This window comes from Culex quinquefasciatus, chromosome 3, assembly GCF_015732765.1.
Source record: "Culex quinquefasciatus strain JHB chromosome 3, VPISU_Cqui_1.0_pri_paternal, whole genome shotgun sequence".
Lineage (NCBI taxonomy): Eukaryota > Metazoa > Arthropoda > Insecta > Diptera > Culicidae > Culex > Culex quinquefasciatus.
The window spans coordinates 118325612-118334677 of NC_051863.1; positions in this window are offsets into that span (position 1 = coordinate 118325612).

Consider the following 9066-nt stretch of genomic DNA (forward strand, 5'->3'; position numbering starts at 1 on the left):
TGTCTGCTCTACAACTTTGTAGAACATTGTTACACTCTAAAAAATAAACCTGCAAAGTTAGAAAAAACATGAAATTGTAAAATGAAAAATTTTGTTCTAAATGAAAAACTGACCCTTCTGGGTCAATGTAGATTCGAAAAGTACATTAAATTTCCCATAAAATGACATGTTCCAATTTTTTTACAGTCGAGTAACGGAAAATGGGAGAATTTAAAAAAAATTAGTGTTTTTTTCGATGAAAAATACGTTTTTTTCGGAATTCTGAGTAGGCCATCAAATCGGGCGTCTAATTTTACATAAAAGTCTCTTTGACACCAAATTTCTATCTCATCACCGTTTCAGGCTGCAAATTATTGAAAAACACCTCTTTTTCGCATGTACAAAAATGGAAGGGGTCGTACCGCCACTCCGTCACGAGATATCAAAAATCGGACCTTGGATTCGTGATCAGGGACAAAAGTTACCCCTTAGGACAAAGTTTCACGCAGATCGAAGAGGGGTCGGGGCAACTGCTGTGTGAGTTGGCGGAGAATTACCCTTATACGATAAGTGTTTAAAAATTACTTAGCATTGCTTGGATACAGTGATTTATGTGGACAACTATATTTACAATTTGAATGATAATGGTGCCATTTTATATCAGAAAATGTAAAAAAGGCAAAAATTAAAAAAGTGGCTATAAAATCATGAAAAAATAAGATAGGCAAAATGTAATGATAGTAGGTGGTAGAATAGGGCTAATACAACAAAAATAAAGATCAACTAAACAAGATAAATTCTAATTAAAATACTAAAAATAAAACAAGAAAAACGTAAAACAAGAGAAGTAAAGTTTTTCGTAGGACAGAAGTTGCTCAAAATGACCTCTTAAACACGGGAAAAATAAAAATTTTCGAAAAAAGATTGGGCAGCAGAGGGTTGACCGTTCAGCCACGAGCATACAAAAAAGCTTTGAAAATTCTTAAAAAAATATTGCCTGTATGATTTTTTTGATCATTTTTTTATCATTCGAAATAATAACTTTTCCACACAATAAATAGAAAACAAAAAATAATTGAAACAGAAAATACCGTTTTTAATATTCTGAAATGTTTCAGATGAAACAAATTAATACAATTTGTACATAATGCAAATTAGGAAATTATCTGCTTAATCCTTTCAAATTGTATTAAAAAAAACTAACTTAATCCACCTATGTGGTTGGAGCCTTCCTCACTTATTACCAACAATGGCTGATATGATGGAATTGTACAAAAATTTCATCTTTTTTTAGATCCGGAATAAAAAAGTACAGACACGGTTGCCAGATCTTCAATATTTTAGGCTCATTGGAAAGGTCTTTTGATAACCTCATCAACGATGGGTCGGATGATGGACCCGGAATTAGGTTACATACATTTAAGTGATATCCGGCATCCAAAAAGTACATCAATATCACTTAAGTGGGCATATCTCGAGACAGGGTTGCCAGATCTTCAATGTTTTGATTTCATTGGAAAGGTTTTTTGATAACATAATCAACGATGGGTCATACAATTACATACAATTAAGTGAGATCCGGATAAATCTGAAAACACATTTTTATACATAACTTTTGCACTACTTATCGATACTTCAGTCGAATGCGACAGAAAAAACGAAACTATTGGCACTACGCCCCCCGGGGCATGGCCTTCCTCTAACGTGGGATTTCTGCTCCAGCGCCTCTGACGAGACAGGAGAAACCGGGACCGACGTTTTACTTCACCATCCGATAGAAGCTCAGTGGATAAGGCGGGAATCGAACCCGCGTCTCATAGCATCATCGGGATCGGCAGCCGAAGCCGCTACCCCTGCGCCACGAGACCCAATGCGACAGGTTCGGGTCAAATTGGCTCAGCCAGGGCCGAGAAACATGAGCTAGTTTGTTGGTCACATACATACATACTAGGGTGTTTCATCCAAACAAAAAAGTTCTCAGAATCAGGCAAACCGAGGTTCCCCTTGTAGAGGAGGCCCATAGGGACTCTCATGCCAAATATCAGCCCATTTGGTTGAGAATTGGCCTGTCCCCAGCGATTCAAAGTTTACATGTAAATTACTATGGGATTTTTATGCTTTTCGTTCAATCGTTCCTACAGGTCTGGGGACAACATGGATTCACTCGGAATAAAGACAGGTGTGTAGGAGATGGTCCAATGAACAAATACCAGATGGAATTTGGGATGTCCATTCTGTCCCCAAGGTGCGCATTGGATCGACGTCCGGTGTCTCCAGAATCAACGATTCACCCTTCAAATGTACGCATTGTCCTTTGTATGCTATGACGGCTAGCTGAAAATTCCGACGCCCCATGTCAGACGGTGAACACGTGGGGAAGCATCGATTGCATTATTATTACAAAATCATTATGTTATTTGGAATAGTTCAAATTGTTACAGGAACATCAAAAATTATAATTTTATTACTTTAAAGTATGTTTCTGAGCCAAAACTTGAGTGAATACTCTGCCACGTGTTCACCGTCTGACATGGGGCGTCGGAATTTTCAGCTAGCCGTCATAGCATACTAAGGACAATGCGTACATTTGAAGGGTGAATCGTTGATTCTGGAGACACCGGACGTCGATCCAATGCGCATCTTGGGGACAGAATGGACAACCCTAATTCCTTCTGGAATTTGTTCATTGGACCATCCCCTACACACCTGTCTTTATTCCGAGTGAATCCATGTTGGTCCCAGACCTGTAGGAACGATTGAACGAAAAGCATAAAAATCCCATAGTAATTTACATGTAAACTTTGAATCGCTGGGGACAGGCCAATTCTCAACCAAATGGGCTGATATTTGGCATGAGAGTCCCTATGGGCCTCCTCTACAAGGGGAACCTCGGTTTGCCTGATTCTGAGAACTTTTTTGTTTGGATGAAACACCCTAATACATACACACACACATACACACAGACATTTGTTCAGTTTTCGATTCTGAGTCGGTATGTATACATGAAGGTGGGTCTACGACGTTTTTATACAAAGTTAAGTTTTAGAGCAGGATTATAGCCTTACTTCAGTGAGGAAGGCAAAATCGTCAGCAGAAAATTGTATGCTTCAATCTCACACCCAGAACCAATGCCACCCTAGTTGTCTGCATTAAGAAATGTTTTTTTTTTTCAAAATGTCCAAAATCATTCACTTTTCAAATCGTTTCATATCTTTAGGTAAGTCTACAAATTTGAATTTAGAAGACATTAGTTTCATTTTCAAGTTAAGAATTGTGTGTTGTCTATTGTTTACTTTATATTTCCTAGAGTTGCCCCTCAGGCCACGCTCTCCCCACCAAGGACACCAGCACAAAGAAAGAAAGTGAACGACCCATCCTGCCCTTGGCCACCAGAACCTCCTCCAGGAAGCATTTCCACATCATGGCAACTGGCAACAACTTGAACAAGTTGAAGGCGTGACCGTGCTCTCGCTCTGAAATGGTCGTGTTTAATTGTGAGCAGTATTTTTTACGACGGCACACTTCCGCCTGTTCCTTGAAGCCTCCTGTGCCGATTCCGGCGCATTGTCCATTCATCCGTCTATCCGGATCTGTGTTCGCTGGAAACACAAAGAAAAGTGCTGTAACGCTCCGGATTGGCCTCCGGTGAAACTGTGGAGTAAATAAATTTCGCACTAATTGCTTCGCTTCGAGGAAAGCTCTACACTTTCGTTTTTTACCCCTCGAAAAGTGTTGTGTAGGTGCCTTCTTGAACACGGGTCCGTTGAAGTGTCTGCTCTTCCCGTGAACTTCAACTTCAGCAATCGACTACAATTGGTGAAAGCGTGCAGGAGAGGGTGTTAAATGGAGCAGATCAAGTTATTTTGTTTTGAGAGTAAAATTCTCGAGAATTCTTGATTGTGCCAAATTAATCAAATTTTGACAAATCATCAATAATTCTAGGTTGAAAGCTACAAGTGTTTCTTATATTAATTGTAACATTTTGTTTGGAAAGCACTTCAATCTTAGCAAACAACCTTCTCGGTAAAGTGGAACTCATCATCTTTAAAGGTTATCAAATAAATAATTTCTCGAGATGGAACTTTGAAAAGCATCACAGCACCGCTCTTCTCTTGAACTAGCAAATGAATGTCTGAAGTCCTTTTTGAGAGGGGTTTTCTCCGTTTACTTAATCACGTACAGTCAAATTTCAAGACCCATTCGTAGTGAGCTACCTCTTTTTGCTTATCTGCTTTGCAAAAGATTCAAAGGGATCACGTTTTGCTGACATTCTTTTGCAACTTTATGCTGCTCTTCTGGTCGAAGTTTAATGCCACAAGACGAAAATTACTGTCTAGTTATGTTGAAAAGGGTTTCAAATGATGAGACTTGTTTTATAAAAGATTCAAATGGTAAAACAATTACTTTAATATCTCTCATTTATGTTAATAACTAACTCACAAAAAGTAATTATTCTTTATATATAATGATATGATTATGAAAATTTTGTCTGTACTTTATAATTATTTGCAAATCAAATTTGCAAATAAGAAACTTTTTATGATGTTTTTTCGTGTACAATCATGATCATCTTGCGTTATTAAAACACAAGCTACCAGCACCCGCACTCAACTCGTACGACCTCCTTGAACCAACAAATCATATTCACGACGCCATAAAACTTTTCGCCCCATTTTCGATTAATCAAACGCTCCCAAATTCAGTTACGTCAATTGCTCAATTGCCACACACACACACCTGCATATATGACACACGGGGGCACACATTTTCAGCATTTTCCGCCCAACGAGCCTCTTGGTTTGGGCCTCGATGTTTGAATTATTTATGGTGGTGTGGTACGCAACGCGTTTTTCCGTTGACTTACAGAAGCAGCAGGAGTCTGTCTTTGTCGAGTGAGTGATGGCACAAGCAAAGTGTCACCGGGGATCATGAATATTCAACGCTCAATTGGGCTGGGCCCGGCTGGTTTTTGTGGGTCTTCTTTCGCGGATGAGGATGAAAGTCATGTGTACGAATGATGGGATTTCTTAGGAGACAAAAGGGAAAATTAGCCCTGGTCTGTTTGTAGTCATAAGCAATCTTAAATGACGATAAACGGCTGTTGAAGTTTTTTTTGTTTCTTCAAAACATCTTAATATGTAAAGCAGCAAAACTTGAAAACTGAATACAAATTTGAACAACCGTCAGTAAGGGTGAAATTTGACCAATTTTCTCCTCCGAAATAGCCAAATAGCTCTGAGGTATTTTTAACGAGCCCAAACAAGCTATCAGTTCAGAAAAATGCAGTTTAGATTATTTCAGGTCGGTCTTTCTATTTACATTGAAATCTTGAAAAAACTCGACAAAAAATTGCCTCTTGATTTTTCAGGCAAATTTTGTAGGGGGCGACATAACTTTGAAATATAATTGCATAGGTCTAAACGACGAATTAAAAATAATCTCTAAACGGGTTAACGATAAGTTCATGTAAACTTGATCAAAGTTCATGACATCGGAAATCAGGAAAAAACTATTCAACTGTTAAAAAACTGTGAAAAATTAAAAATGCACTTAAAAGGATGATTCTTCATAGTAATGCTTATTAGCCCGGGTCAAAAAAATTAAAGTTGCTCAAATCAAAAATTATATGAGATTGCCCGAAAGAGTACTCAAAATGGAGGCTCAGGCCAAAATTTCAGCCCGTTTGGTTGAAAACTGGCTTGCCTTGAGCAGGAACAAGTTTAAATGGGAATTAACCCGTAAAACTGGAGCATTTAGGTAAATTGCTCTGTACAAGTCAGACGTTAATAAATGACGACTTATGCATACCATGGGGTCCTAGGGGGTGGTCTGGGGAACAATTCCTCCGAAGGGTGCAAGACGATCCGAGGCCCCTGGTCTTGCCTTGAACCGGATTTATTCCGGCGTCGTAGAAATTCTCATGGTCCCAGCTAAATGTATAGCGAATAATCAAAGCACACTAAGAAGGCTGCCTCGATCAGAGGACGCCACATGGCAATCAGCCACCACGTGGGCTGAAATTTTGGCCTGAGCCTCCATTTTGAGTACTCTTTCGGGCAATCTCATATAATTTTTGATTTGAGCAACTTTAATTTTTTTGACCCGGGCTAATGCTTATGCTTCAAACATAATTAAATTTGTGAATTATTACATTACCTATAAATTAAATAAATAAGCTTGTTTCAAATATTATTGTCTCAATAATGAATCTATATTTGCTGTGTGATTTGAGCATTCTTCTCAGAAATCCAAAAAGGACTTCGCCGACATACTGATAAAGTGTGCCGTTTTTAAAATATAATCACTTGAAGTTTATCTAACTTTTTTTTTATTTTATGATGATGATTTATGTTGTTATTATATCTGTCTACCTTGAAGAATTTTTAGTCTACCTCAATTGTTCAATAAGTAGCATCGCCCAACTGGAAAGTGACATGTTTTCAAGAAAACGTACAGTACTTTTTCATAATTTGCAATATGGGAATCAAACGAAGCGGAATTCTTTGTACTTTTTCACTGTTTTAGTAATGTTTTAAATAAATTTTAAGATTTTCCCAAAATACCGTATTTTTTTTAAAGTGCGCAAATTTTCATAATTATGTGGGTATGAAACGAAGCGAAATTTTATCCGAATTTTCACTGTTTTAGAGGTTTGTTGGAATAATAAACTCAAATATTCACAAAATACCTTATTATCTCAAAAATATTCAATTTTTTGAGATTCGCAATATGAATATTAAACGATTCGAAATTTTTCATGTATTTTTACAGTTTTAGAGCTTTTTGAATGAAAAACTAAAATTTTCACAAAATACCTTATTTGTTTTAAATACCGTAAACCGGGGTGACTTTGATAGGATTTCAATTTGTTTTTAGAATATTTTCCAACAGGTAAGGTTTTTCTCACGATTTTTATTTTTAAAACATGTACTGGAGTAGGACACACAAAGTCCATGCACTATTTTGGAAAAAAGTTTTTTCAATGGTGTTTAGAAAAATAGTTACGTTAAAAATTCATAGTTTTAATTCCGGGGTGACTTTGATAGTCATAGTTTTTTTTGTCAAAATCATATATAAGATGTTCAAATTTTATATGTACGCTAAATGTACCATCACTAAAGTAGCTGATATAGTTTTTAAGCAAAAAAATCAATGTTTATATTTAGTTAACTAAGTGTATAAGCTTTTTAGCCAACTACATATAATTTTTAGGTAAAATTGCTAAAAAGTCGGAATTTTACTTGAAATTTGTTAAAACTAGTTTTTTTTAATAAAATTATCGATTTATATTGCATTGTATACTGAATTCGAAGCACGAATCACAAGTTTTCACATTTTTGAAATTTGAAATTTGTTCAACTGAATTTGCCTATAAATTTGGAGATTTTTTTTTTTGTGTTTCAAAAACACATAATATTTATTATTTACAAACTTATTTAACCTTCTCCTAGTGGAAAATTGTCCAAAGAATCCGAAAATGCATTCCGTTTTCCGATTGAAAATCATGTTCATTGAGAAAATCATGACACTTTGAGAAGTTTAAAATAATGACTTCCATCAACATTTTCTTAACTATAGTTAACTAACTTTATAAACCTTTCAAAAAATTATGAAAAGTTCTTCATGAGGTACTTTGAACACTTCTCTACCACGGTCAGTATGTTTCTGAACCATTCCTTACGTATTTTAATTGTACTCTTCATTTTGCGGAAAAATCGCAAACCTATCAAAGTCACCCCGGCTATCAAAGTCACCCCGTTTTACGGTACTCAAATTTTTATAATTCAAATATAGGTTGATACCCGAAGCGAAATTCTACCTGTTTTTCACTTTTTTAAGGAAAAATTGAATTTTGTGAAAATTTAAAGATTTCATTCAAAATCTAAATATAAGGGGGTAATTCTCTACCAACTCACACGAAATCGGGAAAAGTTGCCCCGACCCCTCTTCGTTTTGCGTGAAACTTTACTTCCCCTGAAATAAAAATGTAGCGTGACGGGACAACATCGTAAAACTGGACTTTTAAAAGGCACACTACAAAAATCGCTACAGTTTTGCCAGTTTGATTTTTAAAAACTTTTGCTCTTCTACACATTATCACAAATTACAAAACGAATCTTTTGCTCCTTGAACTGAAAGAATTGGATGAAATTTGAGTTTTTGCCAGCCTTTTCTTTTCGTGACGGGACAACGAAAGGAGCAGATTTATGAAAAAACTCCTCTCCCGTACAATGGCTTGCAGACCACTTTTGGTCAATGTTCTTGGCTTTTAAGGTAAGAAAACGCAGTAAACCAATAAAGCACATTGCAATTATTGCATCATAATAAAAATGATTTTTTCATATAAAAAATCATATTGAAAATTGAAAAATGTGACATTTTGGTGTAGCTTCGCTAAGAATCGGTCATAGTATTTCGAGAAAATACGGTATTTTGTGTAAATTTTAGTTTTTCATTCAAAAATCTCATAGACAGTACAAATTCATGCAAAATTTCAAATCGTTTGGTACCCATAACGCAAATTATAAAAAAATGAGTACTTTTTTAAAAAATACGCTGTATCTGCGAAAATTAAAGTATTTATACACTCAAACCCCGATGGTTTGACACCAACTGTTGTCAAACGAACGCGGTCGAAACGAAAAAGTGACCATCCACCGGGGGTTGAGTGTACTTTGAAACTTACCATATACTAATAGAAAGCTTGAAAATTCATCATAATTTGGTTGGTTTCAGTCCTTTTTAGCAATTTATGAAATATAAGTTAGGAACCATTCTTAAACAACGTGAACACTTTTTTTAGAATCTGAAACATCTTTTTTTTGTATGGATAGTAGGCAATCGCCAAACTCCCCCACACCCTAAAGTGTCAACGTGGTTTATGGGTGATCCCTTACCGCCCGTTATCGTCGATAAAATTATCGCCGATAGAATTATCGGCTTGAGAAAAAAAAGTCCAACCAATATTCGAAACACAATTTACAACTTACCGTTATTTTGATGAATGTCACAGTTTATGTCATACAAAGTCGCTCATTTTTCTTTGCCACTCCAGTCTCCCCTAATTTAGCTGAATTATCATCTTTT